The sequence below is a fragment of the Podarcis vaucheri genome, assembly GCF_965113315.1.
Source record: "Podarcis vaucheri genome assembly, chromosome: 2".
NCBI lineage: Eukaryota > Metazoa > Chordata > Lepidosauria > Squamata > Lacertidae > Podarcis > Podarcis vaucheri.
The window spans coordinates 17,251,738-17,267,104 of record NC_138760.1 but is presented as its reverse complement, the minus strand read 5'-3'; the positions used below and the strand labels follow the sequence as shown (position 1 = coordinate 17,267,104).

General features: G+C 46.7%; 1 protein-coding gene across 1 annotated transcript in view; it reads right to left on the bottom strand.

Annotated features, from left to right (window-relative positions):
• MAP3K12 (mitogen-activated protein kinase kinase kinase 12) overlaps nucleotides 1–13,348 on the bottom strand; it is a 61,391-nt gene extending 48,043 nt beyond the window's left edge. The window contains exon 1 of the mRNA XM_082212432.1: nucleotides 13,318–13,348. The gene's annotated coding sequence lies outside the window, so the exon portion shown is untranslated. The remainder of the gene's footprint in view (nucleotides 1–13,317) is intronic.
• Between the last annotated feature and the right edge of the window lie 2,019 nt (nucleotides 13,349–15,367).

The following is a 15,367-nucleotide window of genomic DNA, read 5'->3' as shown; positions in this document are numbered from 1 at the left end:
AAAAACCTCCCTGAACAGGGCTGCCTTAAGATGTTTTCTGAATGTCAGGTAGTTGTTTCTCTCTTTGACATCTGGTGGGAGGGCGTTCCACAGGGCAGGCGCCACTACCAAGAAGGCCCTCTGCCTGGTTACCTGTAGCTTTGCTTCTCACAGTGAGGGAACTGCCACAAGGCCCTCGGCGCTGGACCTCAGTGTCCGGGCTGAATGATGGGGGTGGAGACACTCCTTCAGGTATACTGGGCCAAGGCCATTTAGGGCTTTAAAGGTCAACATCAACATTTTGAATTGTGCTCGGAAACGTACTGGAAGCCAATGTAGGTCTTTCAAGACCGGTGTTATGTGGTCTCGGTGGCCGCCCCCAGTCAACAGTCTAGCTGCCGCATTCTGGATTAGTTGTAGTTTCCGGGTCACCTTCAAAGGTAGCCCCACGTAGGGCGCATTGCAGTAGTCCAAGTAGGAGATAACTAGAGCATGCACCACTCTGGCAAGACAGTCTGCGGGCAGGTAGGGTCTCAGCCTGCGTACCAGATGGAGCTGGTAAACAGCTGCCCTGGACACAGAATTGACCTGCACCTCCATGGACAGCTGTGAGTCCAGAATGACTCCCAAGTTGCGCATCTGGTCCTTCAGGGGCACAGTTACCCCATTCAGGACCAGCGAATCTTCCACACCTGCCCGCCCCCTGTCCCCCCAAAACAGTACTTCTGTCTTGTCAGGATTCAACCTGAATCCATTAGCCACCATCCATCCTCCAACTGCCTCCAGGTACTCACACAGGACCTTCACTGGTTCTGATTTGAAAGATTTGAAATTCTTAAATTTGTAAGATTTGAATAAATTTCAGCATTTGTATTGACCCTTTTGTGCAAATCGTCTCAGCAATGCTTGCAACAAGCACCTTGGTTTGTATTACAATACAGCAGGAAAGAGCACATGTTCAGATAGGAAGGTCGGCATTTATTCTTCCCATGTGGCAGGGAATGTGCGAGCCCATCTGGTGAGTTCATGGCTGAGCTGTGAATTGAGCTCATAACTCATGCTCTCAACCAAGGATGGGGACCATATGGCCCTCCCGATGATGTCAGACATCAGGTCCCTAGACTGGATTGCTGATATTCAAGTCATGGCCCCAACAACATCCGGGTGCTGTAGATGCCCCACTGCAATGGGGTGATGTAGGGTGCAACTGTGGCTGGGCAATATCTGGTTTACAACATTGCGATATATCACCAGCTAAACATCGCGACATACTGATGCCAATATATCACAATGTCTGAAATAAGGATGGAGCCACGTAGAGGCATTGGCTGGCTGCACGGTTTTTCCCACATTGTGATTTTTGCATCATCATCATAATCAGTTATTATTTATACCCCAGCCACTCTGGGTGGCTTCAAACAGAATACAGTGGTACCTCGGGTTAAGAACTTAATTTGTTCTGGAGGTCCATTCTTAACCTGATACTGTTCTTAACCTGAGGTACCACTTTAGCTAATGGGGCTTCCCGCTGCTGTGCGATTTCTGTTCTCATCCTGAAGCAAAGTTCTTAACCCGCAGTACTATTTCTGGGTTAGCGGAGTCTGTAACCTGAAGCGTCTGTAACCTGAAGCATCTGTAACCCGAGGTACCACTGTATTAAAAACAACAAAACATCAAACATGAAAAACTTCCCTAAACAGGGCTGCCTTCAGATGTCTTCTAAAATTCAGATAGTTTTTTATTTCCTTGATATCTGATGGGAGGGCGTTCCACATGGCGGGCACCACCACCAAGAAGGCCCTCTGCCTGGTTCCCTGTAGCCTCACTTATCACAGGGACGGAACCACCAGAAGGCCCTTGGAGCTGGACCTCAGTGTCTGGTCTGAACGATGGGGGTGGAGACGCTCCTTCAGGTATACTGGGCTGAGGTTGTTTAGGGCTTTAAAGGTCAGCACCAACACTTTGAATTGTGCCTGGAAATGTCCTGGGAGCCAATGTAGGTCTTTCAAGACTGGTGTTATATGGTCTCGGCAGCACATACACACAGTTGTACTGAGCTTTGGAACCCCCCCAAAACTCCCCCCCCCATACAACAAAGGAGGATCTCTGTCCCTTATCAACTCCAGGCTGGTTTGGCTCCACTTGCTGCCATAATGTGCTTGCCAAGTGGCAAGGAGGATTGCGGAAGGGCTGTTTGGTGATTTAAGGAGCAAAGGGAAGAGGAAGACAGGTGGCAGCTTCAGGTCCAACAAGACTGCCCTCTTTCTTGTCATGGTGCCATCTGCCACCAAGAGGCAGGATACCACTGAATACCAGTTGCCAGAAACCACAGGACATGCTGCACTCATGTCCTGCTTATGGCCTTTCTATAGGATGCTGGCTTAGATGGACCTTTGGCCTGGTCCACCAAGGCTCTAGTTGTGCCTGTGATGGCCTGGGAATCTGATTCAGAGGCTGAACTGGAGGAATCCCAGCCTGCACAGGAGTCCCCGCCTCCAGGGCCAGGGCAGTGCCTTGAATCTGAAGGGCCCACACCTGTGCTGGATCCTCAGGAGCAGACACCAGATGAATCCACTCTAGCTCCAGGGGTGATTGAGGACCTGCAGGTGCTCCTCTCCCAGCCCTGCCAGGGGAAGGTGAGGCTGCCTCTGGGTCCAGTAACCCTCCAGCCTCTCCTGAGCTGCGGAGGCTCAGGGCAGAGAGGCGGAGGGAACTAAGTTCTCGCAGGAGGAGCGCTCGCCTTAAGGCCAGGAGAGGCGAGTCACCTGTAGGCTGGGACCGCCCTAGGCCTCAGAGGAGATAAAGGCCAGTCAGCCCAGTCCCAGGTTGCGGGAGCAACGTCGTTGGAAACCTGTTTCTGCCAGCACCCAGACCTGTTCTTCCAGTGTTCCCGACCATGCTTTGGACCCCGCTTTGGACTCCGCTTCTTGCTTTGGACCCCGCTTCACCCTTGGAGGATAGTCTCCAGACCCTTGACCCAGGATCAGACTCTGACCACGCCTCACGGTAAATCCCCCCCCCCGGACCAGCACAGTGTCCTTAACTGCCCTGCAAGAAAGGACAAGACAGAGGCAGGAGGCGGTGACAACAACAATAGCACCACCACAGTAATGATCCAGATGACATCTGTCAGCAGAGCATCTATTAATATTTCCAATAATGGAAAAAACAACAACAGTCGACACTTGATCATGCTCTAACTAAACTCTTTTGTTTGCTCGTTAATAAATAAATGAATGGATAACCAGCTCTTTTGTTTGCTTGTTATTGTGTTGTTTTTAATGCCTCCATTTGTATGAATGTGAGCTGCGAAGCAGGCTATAATTCTACGGAGTAAATAAATACAAAAATGCCTGCCTGCCTGCCTACCTATGCAGGGTTTTGGGATGAGAGGAGCTGTCCTAATTCTTGGACACCTGCCCGAGAAAGGTTTGCATGCATCGGTCTGCACACAGCGCATGGTTCCTGATCAGTGGCTTCCTGTACCAAGCAAGGTGCCATGTGGTCAAGTTTAAAGCAGCCAGCACAAAGCCTGCTCCTGTGGGATCACTCTCCACCTCTTTGAAGAACAAAAAGCCTAAGGATTCTCTTTTCAGGGATGAGCATAGCAGGATTGTTAGAAAGGTTTCAAGAGTCCAGCGTTGACTGTACTCAAAATTCAGAGTGGTCTCCAAAAACGTTTTACTCAAAGGAAAATTAATCAACCTAAGTTCATCATGTCTATTAATTTCAGTGGGTCTTCTCTGAGTAAGACCAGCACTGGATAGTTTATAAACCTTTCAAGTGGGGGTTTTTTTTGGGGGGGGGGGAGGCAGATTTGTAAAAATATGTTGCAATTACATACATATGGTTATAGGCCAGTCACCTTTCTTTCATATTTAAAACAGAAGAGTTTGGGCCTTTGGCACACATCCAGTATACCTGAAGGAGCGTCTCCACCCCCATCATTCTGCCCGGACGCTGAGGTCCAGCGCCGAGGGCCTTCTGGCGGTTCCCTCATTGTGAGAAGCAAAGCTACAGGGAACCAGGCAGAGGGCCTTCTCGGTAGTGGCGCCCGCCCTGTGGAACGCCCTCCCACCAGATGTCAAAGAGAACAACAACTACCTGACATTCAGAAGACATCTTAAGGCAGCCCTGTTCAAGGAAGTTTTTAACATGTGATATTTTACTGTATTTTTGGTTTCCATGGAAGCCGCCCAGAGTGGCTGGGGAGGCCCAGCCAGATGGGCGGGGTATAAATATTAAATTATTATTATTATTATTATTATTATTATTATTATTATTATTATTATTATTATTATACTCTCAGTATACAGGCCCATTTTTTAAAAGTGTAATAATAGTCATTCAGTTTGTTGAGTTGGCATCTGGGGAATCATCATATTTTTATACCAATATTAAACTTAAAAAGGCTCCCATAATTACAAGTGAACTGAAAGATGGGGTGAGGTGGGGGTGAAGCTAAAACCTCTTTCCTCTCTGACTGGTGCCCCAGATATTTACAGTCTCCCAAATGTTTCTGTTGGGAGCCACTTGGAACTGGTTTATTAAATTTGCCATGCAGGTAGCGCTATGCCCTTGATTCACAGCTTTCGCTGTGGCCCATGCTCTCTCCATGGTGCTGAATTCATCCACCATCTGCCTCCTTTGTTGTTTGTGTATTCTCTCATGGGTTGACTATTGGGGTTCCTTCTGAAACACATCCCCTTCCTATCCACAACTTAAGGGAGCAAGCCGAGGGTGTCCTTAGCGCATGCACAGGTTTTTAAATTTGCATCCTGCCAACCACATGTGGAAAGTCAGAAACCTGTATTTATCCAGATCTGAAGAGGTGCTTCAGAAATGGTGAAGACACGTCACTGCAATTGGTTATTTTCTGCTCTCTTCCTTACTCCTGCCTTGAACGTACAAATAGAAATGATTAATATCAGAAGCACTCCTGGTATTTTTAGGGTTTTGAGCACTGTTTGAATTCACTCTGTGGTGGCAGCCATGACAGGAGAAGAGGGCATGTAGAGCAGTACAGCACTCAGCTAAGTGAATGCATAGCAGATGCCCTTTCCATTCTCTGTGCTGAAGAGTTCTGTGGAACAAGCATGCTTGCATCATTTTGCCCCATCCAACGTGGCAGCACCAAAATAGATTACATTACCCTAGCGGCGGGGCACCAGGACTGCTGTGGGAAGCCTCCAGTTCCTGGAACCTGTCCTCCTCTTTTATCTGGGCTGCACTCTGAGCAGAACTGCCATCTGGCAGAGGACTCAAAGCCATTACTAAAGGGAAACCTTTTCACGGGCCAATTCCACGTCACTAGGTGATACAACAGCATTGGCATATCCCAGCCAGTCTAGTGACTCCGCTTGTCCTTCATTTTCACCTGAATATGCTTGGAAAGGTCTTTTCTTTTTTTCTAAGATTTTTTATTGATACAACAAGAAAAAAGAAAAAAACACAAATACCAAATTACACACAGGAATAACTATAGACACATAATTTTCTTAGCAAATAATATAACATATTGGTCTTAACACTAAAGACCCAACCTCCCGTCTATTCCATATTTCGATTTCATGTTACTTATTGCCAATACAAACTTTTATCATAATTAAACTTATTCTTAATATATCTAATTTCGTATATCTACCTTGCAACTATTACTGAAGTTCCTCAAATGCTGCAACAGAATTTAAACTACTATATTTATTTTTCAGATATTCTTTGAAAACCTCCCATTTTGAAACAAATTCCTGTTTTGATTTATTCTTTATTTTTTCTCATAGACCATCTAATTCGGCATATTCTATCAGCTTTCAGATCCAATCTTGTATAGAGGGGATTTCATTACTCTTCCATTTTGCCGCGATCAGAACTCTTGCTGCCGCCGTTGCATATAAAAAGATACCCTTCCTCTTTTGTGGAACATCCAAATCTGTTATTCCCAGGAGGTAGGCCTCTGGTTTTTTATTGAAAGAGATCTTTAGCATTTTTTGCAGTTCTGCATGGATACTCTCCCAGAATACCTGTATTTTCCTACATATCCACCACATATGGTGGAATGTTCCTGAGTTTCCGCCTCTCCAACAATTACTTGACACATTTTTACACATTTTCGAAAGGGAAAGCTCTTTTCTAATCACCGATACACTCACAAAGTCTACACCTCAGAACAAAGTGCCGCGCATCAGGCCCATGGAAGGGTTAGCCAGTGGCCTTGAAAAACTGCATATGTGTGCATGCTTAACTTTCTGAAGCCCAGACTCTGTGTTTGAGACAATATAAAGCTGAAACTTGGGATGAGCATTAAAGATAGACTATACCAACCTCCCTCAGCCTGGCATCTTTCAGGTGTTGTTAGACTATGACTCCCATTAGTCCTAGCCAGCGTGGAATGATGGGAATTGTAGTCCAAAACGTCTAGAGGGCACCGGGTTGGGGAATGCTGGGTTGGACAAAGACCCAAGGCTTAAGCCTAAAAATAAGCAGCTCAGACAACAAATACAGATTGTGGGATGGAGACTAGGTCACAAGAGCAGGAGACAAATCGTCATTTTTATCCTTCTAATCCTAGCCTTGCCCAGGTCTTCTTTTCAAGTGGTATCTTAGCCACAGATTATCCATTATGTTTATAGATGAAGGGGTGTGTGCACGCAAGGTGACATCATTCCCCCCACTTTTGCAGTTGCCAAATTCTGCAATCTTTTGAGCTACACTGAACTCTTCCCCACCTAACCGAGATAGCAGTAGCAAGAAGTTCAAAATGAACAAAATAAAAAAAGAAATTGGGCGACATGGAATTAATCACTGAGAACTTTGGGGTCACATAGAATTCTTACTTAGCAAGAAAGGGACTCGTTTTCAGCTATAGAGAGAGCTGAAAGAAAGCAAGGTGATTGAAAAGAACAAGATCAATTTCTGTAGGTGCACTGTGGACATTTCTAGGCCACACAGAACTTTTCAGCATCCAGAAAGGAATATGAAGAATATATTTGCAATACAGCTACAGTAACAGAAATAGCACAACTGGTTTCTCTGGCAACTATTTCTGGAAGACGACACTTCTGTCTACCTCAAAAACTGGCATATTTATACACCTACAGACATTGGCCTAATAAACTTATCTCCTGGCCTATTAGGTCAGCGTCTGTTGGTGTATAACTATGCTAAACTTTTAAGTCATTCTCAGCTCTGTAGAGAATGGAGTTATCTAAGAATGCTGACATTTTTACTCGTTTTAAGGGCATTCTTATCTAATCATAACAGGCAACTCCACCCAAAGCCAAGAATTTTTAAGATCTTATAATTTCAGTAAATAACACCTAATAATGATGACAACAAAAACCACATTAATTTAGAGCTTTAGTGACTGTTCCTCTTGCATTGCCTTCAAAGTCTTACAACAACCTTCAAAGGTTGGTATGTATTATTTTCTCCATATTGTATGCCCTAAACTCCACCACTAGAACAACTGAAAATTGCTTAACTCTGGCTGGACTATAGCCCAGCTTTTTAACTGGTCAAACACAGAAGCAACACATACACTGATTATTACATAGTGGGTATTCGCAGATTTCCCATCCCACTGCAATATTTAGGACTCCTTTCTTCTCTTCAATCTCCTTCCCTGTACGTGGTTCTCTCACTTTTTAATATGCTTATGCAGCCCTTCATCTCCTTAGAGCTGGACTGACTCATAGCCTTTAAAGGATTTATCCTCATCGCTCCTCTGTAATGAGAAGCAGGGCCAGGGGTATTATCCCATAATGGGGGAACTGAAGACCAGCCAGTCTTACATGACTTGCCCAAGGTCATGCAAGAAGACTGTGGCACAGCGGGATAAACTGGGACCCAGGTGACAGCTGACCATCCACAGAACTCAGATGCAACCCCAGGCAATGATGTGCGTGGGAGAATGAGCTCCCGTAATTCTATTGACAATGCATAAAACACCAGGGAGAACTAGCTCATATTTGCCCTGGGTAGTCACAGAAAAGCAGGCTTTCCGTCACTAATAACAGAAGGCTGGGTTCTGTCCCAAGAGCCTGGCTATGCCCATACATGAAAAAAAACACCACTCTTTGTAGGATGGATGGAGCGGCTGCACATATTCTCTGTCTCTCTCTCTCTCTGCTCCCTCCCCCATGTGACTGTCCTGTAGAGTTCTGGTGAGGCTAGTGATTGGCTCATAAACTGTGCGTATGCAAATGAAGCCCAGTGCCCCATGGGAGCCTCCTTGCAGCTGGCATTTGTAGAAGCATGTGGCATCAGGGGCGGCACCAGACAATGGGGCTACTCTCTCAATTGATTTTAGCTTCCCCCAAATCTCGCCAAGGAAGCAAAACTGTGTTTTTACTATTTTTTGTTGGGAGCCACCCAGAGTGACTGGGGCAACCCAGTCAGATGCGAAGCATATAAATTTATTTATGTTTATTATTATTCTTAAATGAGGTGGGCAAGAGCGTTACAGAACACCAGCTTTGATTCCGATTCTCAGCAGTGCAATCAGTGGGACGGGTTGGGAGTGGAAGGATGGCACCCTTTTTCTAGTTTAGGGAACCTCGATTGCTTTTGGCAAGCTAGTTTCAGCATGGCCCCCTTCTCAGGAATGGTAACCAAGCAAATATTTGTTTTAACGGCAGAATTCAGTCTTCAGGAAAGAAAGGGGGACGGCTTTAACTGGAGGAGGGGCTGTGGTTGCAAGAAACTGGACCTCGGAGATTAAAAGGCACTGACAAATAAAGACGACAGAGAGAATTAATAACAAAGATGGATAGATTGGATGGGGGGAAAAGACGGACAAGATACAAATGGGAGTGTAGATGCAGCAAAGACAGGACTGCAAGATTCGGGAGGATGAGTGTGTGCAAACATGGTGCCTTCAAGGTGCTGTTGGACTCCAGCTTCCATCAGCTCCTGCCACCATGGTCAAGGGTTAAGGATCATGGGAGCTGTCATCCAACATCTGGGAGGCACTACATAGGTGGAAATAGATGGATTTCTACCTCCCTCTTGGTCATAGCTGTCAGCTTACAGATTTGAAAATAAGGGACCAGCAGCCTCAAAAATAAGGGATCAGCAGCCAAAATAAGGGATTTTCCAGGCACAGGTATGTTCAACTTCTGAGCCCCTCCAAGCCAAAGGCAGAAAGCCCAGCCAGAGGCCAAACAAAGCCTCAAAGCGGTGGTTCCCACAGCACAGCAACCTGGCAAAGGGGGATGCAGCAAGGAAAACCACCGTCACCTCTCCACTGGGAAGTGCTGAGCAAAGGCAAGTCCCCAGGCAACGCAGCCGATTTGATCGGCACAAGGCATGCAAGCTCCACCCCCCCAGTCGTTCTTAGACTCCTTACTGGGTGAGCAACGCAGCCAAGCAACACAGTTGGAGCCTCCCTCCTCCCTGGCTGGCAGGGAGGGAGGGAGGGAGGGAGGGAGGGGAGCTGCTTCCTTTGAAACCCAGGAAATTTAAGGGACATCATTAATAAGGGACAGGAGCGGGACACGGCGCTAGGATAAGGGACTTTCCCGCCAAATAAGGGACGGTTGACAGCTATGTTCTTGGTGTATGAGGCAGACAAAGCAGAGAACTCCGGCAGGCCTAAGGATGGTAAGATGCAGAGCTGCTACCAACAGGGATATTGGGGGGGGGCACTTGAGGACTTGTTGCACCTTCTCTTGAGCTTTGGGTTTCCCACAGTGGATTTAAGCGTACCTTCTTTTTTATATATAAATTTATTTATTTGATTTTTCAATGTAAAATTTTACAGAGATATATCAAACATAAATAATAAAAACAAGATTCCAAGGAATCTCCTGGACTCCCATCCTCCCCTGTGTGGGTCCTATTATTAATCAGTTCCTCCTGCAGCTTTTACGAGAATCCAAACCCTTTACTTCTTCCATTATGTCCAGAATCAATATTAAACTACAAGTGCTATTCCAATCCTACTAACAATTTTAGCTGTTTACAGTTGTCTTTAAGATAAGTTATAATCAAGTGTATCTTCCTATCTGCAGCCCAGGTGAAGCACAATGAGAGGCGTATGTGGACAGAGGGCTAACAACTTGCAGGCAGAAATAAATATAAAGCTGAGTAGAGCAGAGAGAGAAGTGAGGGTACTGGATTGTTGGGTACAAAGAGCAAAGACTGAATTGCAATCAGAGAGTCCCGAGTGTCACTGTGATAACTGAGTTTTCCTTGAGCATGCCTGCCTCTTTACTCCCTAAAACTCATTAGCTTCCCTTGAGCAGGAATGGGACAATCAGTGGCCCTCCTGGTGTTTTTGGACTCCAATTCGCATCATCCTTGAATACTGACTAGGGCGCAACAACAAAACCTAGAAGGCCACGGGTTCCCCAGCCCTGCTCTTGGGCAACAGGAGCCCTTCTTGTTGCCAAAAGTCCTTATCTCCTCTCTGCACCCCAGGAACCATAGTCCTGTTTCCTTCTGAGTTGCTCTCGCTGCTTGGAAGGCCAAAGCTGCCAAAATTCAGTTCCCAAGAGTAATAGCAGACCTGGGGTCCTCCTCTGCTAACTAACTCAATCAGTTACAGTTTTCATAGTTACTAAAGGTAAAGGGGATCCCTGACCATTAGATCCAGTCGTGGCTGACTTTGGGGTTGCGGCGCTCATCTCGCTTTATTGGCCGAGGGAGCCGGCGTACAGCTTCCGGGTCATGTGGCCAGCATGACTAAGCCACTTCTGGTGAACCAGAGCAGCAGAAACGCCATTTACCTTCCTGCCGGAGCGGTACCTATTTATCTACTTGCACTTTGACGTGTTTTCGAACTGCTAGGTGGGCTTGGACCGAGCAACGGGAGATCACCCCATCGCGGGGATTCGAACTGCCGACCTTCTGATCGGCAAGTCCTAGGCTCTGTGGTTTAACCCACAGTAGTTTGGAGGTACCCCAGGGTACCTAGTCCAATTGAAGACAATGAGGAAGAAGCTGAGCTGTGCATCCCAACTTAGTAGAATGGAGGGTCTTGGGCTGGGGTTGAAAGAATACAGATGCATAATTTCCTTTGCTCAATACCCTTGTGCAGTGTTGTTTATTTATTTGCATTCACAAGCTCTTCCTCCATTGCAGATAATGGGGGCCGGGAGTCTACAGCATAAAAACCAAGATATAACAGATCAACATAAAACATAATCTGACTGCTATTCTGGGCCCAGATATGTCCAAACTACCATCACAACACACCATTAATTTATTCACTCCCAGTGTGGTAGCAAAAACTTTTTAAAATAACAGGGACATATGGCAGAAAATAAAAATAATGTATTTTGAACATAGCAATATGAAATCCCTGCTCCCACACGGGATTATCCCTTGACCCTTTAAAACTATGCTCAAACAGCAGTAGCAGCAGCAAGAATATTATTGGCCCAAAAATGGAAGCAAGAAGAACTACTAACATTAGAAGAATGGAGGATGAAACTGATGGACTACGCAGAATTAGACAAGCTAACAGGAAGGATCCGAGACCGGCGGGACCAGAGGTTTACCGAAGACTGGATTAAATTTACTGAGTATTTGAAAAGTATTTGTGATGATCAGATTACGTTTGTAGGACTACAAGAAGTTCTGTGAGGAGTAATTTAAGAAATATTGTAAAAATGGGAGAAGGGAGAAATGATTTGTTAGAAAAGGTAAAGGCAATATTAAGTTAAGAATTGCAGGAGAAATAATCAAGACGGAAGACTATCAGAGATGCTGAAGGAAGTCCAAACAAGGACATATGTTTAATAATTTGTGTGGTATGCCTTAAAAAAAATTGTATGCTAAAAATTAATAAAAAATATTATTAGAATAAAACCTCTATCCCCCCAAAAAAATAAAACATAAAACTACGCTCAAACATATCCAAATGTTACTTAGGCTTAGAACTTGGTGAATTTCCAGAGACAGGGAGTTCCACAGTTGTGGCATCAACCACAGAAAACAGCTCTCTAGCAGTTGTTTTTGTGTTCAGGCAAAACGCACAGCTGTTAGTGGAGTCAGGCTGTGGCTCAGTGGTAAAGTTTCTGCTTTGCATCTCTAAGGTCCCAGATTCAATCCCTGCCATTTCCTGTTAGAAAGGATTTGAGAGAAGGGGGGCAGAAAGGACCTTCGTAGCCCAAGGCCTCAGAGAGATGCTGCCAGCCAGGGTGGAGAATATTGGATGAGCCAAAGGGCTGAGTAAATTCTGCCACTGATAACAAGGTAATGGGTGATAGTGGGCCAGGATCTAGTGCTGAATGCACCCAAAGTTTGTTCTACCATCCCATTATCATGACAATTGAGCATGGAGGATAGCTGGCATCACTCAAGGGGCCAGATTTGGCTCAGGGGCCGCCAGTTGCTGATATTTGATGGTGCTCTCAATTCTCTTAAAAAAGCACTATGGAGCAAGTGGAATATCACAATATAGACCGATTGCCATCTCTGAACTAGACAACGTGTTCAGGAGCCCTTTTCAAACAAACTCTATACTGTTTCCCGTGGCTGGTAACACCCACCCAGACTTAGCCAAAAGCTCTTCTCTGCCTCAGGTCCCATGGTTTCAGCTTTCTCAAACTTGAGACCAGTCTTCTCCCAGTTCCCTCTCCCTTTAAAAACAAATGGAAACTGGAGGTATTCCACAAGACTTTACTCAGAGTCGACCCACTGATGTTAATGAACATGACTAAGTTAGGTCCATTAATTTCAGTGGGTCTACTCTGAATTCAACTCAGACCACCACCACCCCAATTGCAGACTCAGCACCTAACAGTGCAGTCCTAGGCAGGGCTATTCAGAAGTAAGTCCCGTTGCAAAACTCCCATCATCCCAGAGCATTGCAAAACAAAGCAACCAGGAAACTGTCCTGCAATGCCTAGAAGGAAAAGAAAATCCCAGCTGCCCTCACATCAGCGAACGTGACAGCGCCATGTGGTTTTTGTTTATCTCCTTTCCAACAGGAGAGAACTTCAGTGCATCATCTGTTTATCTGTCTTATCTGCCATCTATCTATGCACCCACCCATCTTCCTCAAACCCTTTCAGAAGCCCCAGGTCACATCCATTTAAGCTGTGTCCTCAGCACTCTGCAAGAATCCCCATTTCCAGCACAATTTACCTAGCCACCCATGGATATCTACCCTGTCACCTAAGGCTACAATTCCATGCATGCCTGGGAATGAGCTCTCCTGAGCAAACATGCACAGGGTCAGGTTGCATGCCTACCTATCTAACTTAGCCCTCCGAGTTCAGGGATAAACATGCCTCCTGCCACCCATCCCTAACAGAATCAAAGGAGACAGCTATTTACCTTCCAAAGCACAGATACCCACGCCCCCCTCCCTCCTGGCTCCCTCTCTCCTACCCATGTGCTGTCGTTGCTGCAGTCTGAGCTCCTCTTGCCGCCTGCCTGCCTTTTCCAATTCCTTCCTCCCTCCCGTCTCCTCTGGAGTTAATCTCTCTCCTCCTTCCCCTCCTCGCACAAGGATGCTCTAGCCAATGGGCTGCGTTGGCGGCCCTCTCTGCTGCAGGTAGCTCAGTGGCTCGGCTACTGATGTCATCGCAGTGGAATGCGGGAGCCAAGGTGAAGCGGTGCCATGTGTTTGGCGGAGGGGGTTTTTACGTGCCCGGGATCAGGCCTGAGGCGGGAGAGGGCTTGGGAGGACAAGAGCATGCCTCTCTCTCCTCCGACACCCACCTGAGCACTTTCCTTTTCTGTAAAAGTGCTGGAGCAGAGGTCAGAATGAAACCTCCTGATTCCTCTGCATTCAGGCTTCCAGCTAGAGCGTTTTTGCATCTCAGAGGGCTCCAAAACGGCTGCTGAGAAGGAGAGAGGGTGGCAGCTGAGAAAGAAGACGCAGGAAATAGAAACTGTGAAGACAAGCATATTCACAGCTTGGAGGAACCTGTGAGAAGCCTGTGGAAAGGAAGGTTCCCCTCTCCCCCACTAGGTTGTTTCTGAAGGTCCTCTAGTCCAACCCTGAACATTAGGGCAAGGTCTCCCTTATCAAAGGGACGCGGGTGGCGCTGTGGGTTAAACCACAGAACCTAGGACTTGCCGATCAGAAGGTCGGCGGTTCGAATCCCTGCGACGGGTGAGCTCCCGTTGCTCAGTCCCTGCTCCTGCCCACCTAGCAGTTTGAAAGCACACCAGTGCAAGTAGATAAATAGGTACCACTGTGGCGTGAAGGTAAACGGCATTTCCGTGTGCTGCTCTGGTTCGCCAGAAGCGGCTTCGTCATGCTGGCCACATGACCCAGAAGCTGTACGCCGGCTCCCTCAGCCAATAAAGTGAGATGAGCGCCGCAACCCCAGAGTCGGCCACGACTGGACCTAATGGTCAGGGGTCCCTTTACCTTTACTCCCTTATCAAATAACCTAAATAGAGTGTTCTAATTTACTTTCAGCAAGATCAAGTGGGGAGGAGTCTAGTTTTGTCATCTGCGCAGCCCAGGACCTCCCTGCGCGCTACCCAGGCTTGCACCCCAGAGAGGTCACTTTGGTGCAAGTGACCCCGGAGGCATCCTCCATTGTCTCTTGAGACAGACAGGTGCCAGCAACAACAACTCCCATCATCCCTGAGCATTGGTTATGCTAGCTGGGGCTGATGGGGGTTGTAGTCAGAGAGCATATGGGGTGCAATAAGTTTCCAGCCTTTGCTTTAGCGATATATTTTGGGAATCTCAGGCCCACAGGCTCAGTTAGATCTGCCAGGCTTTGGACATAAGTCCACCAGGCTGTTTTGGGAAAATCACACCCACTTTTCCCAGCCCCGGCATGGGAAAGCTCAAGCCTTTGTTGTTGTTGTCGTTTAGTCGTGTCCGACTCTTCGTGACCCCATGGACCAGAGCACGCCAGGCACTCCTGTCTTCCACTGCCTCCCGCAGTTTGGTCAAACTCATGCTGGTAGCTTCAAGAACACTGTCCAACCATCTCGTCCTCTGTCGTCTCCTTCTCCTTGTGCCCTCCATCTTTCCCAACATCATGGTCTTTCCAGGGAGTCCTTCCAGTGAGCACTCAGGGCTGATTTCCTTCAGAATGGAGAGGTTTGATCTTCTTGCAGTCCATGGGACTCTCAAGAGTCTCCTCCAGCACCAGAATTCAAAAGCATCAATTCTTCGGCGATCAGCCTTCTTTATAGTCCAGCTCTCATTTCCATACATCACTACTGGGAAAACCATAGCTTTAACTATACGGACCTTTGTTAGCAAGGTGATGTCTCTGCTTTTTAGGATGATGTCTAGGTTTGTCATTGCTTTTCTCCCAAGAAGCAGGCGTCTTTTAATTTCGTGACTGCTGTCGCCATCTGAAGTTCTAGCTACTGTTATTTAAAAAAAGAAAAGAAAAATCTGAGGCTCGCTCTAAGAACTGGGAGTGCTCTGCACCCGGACAGAAAGACACAACAAATTCAAAAA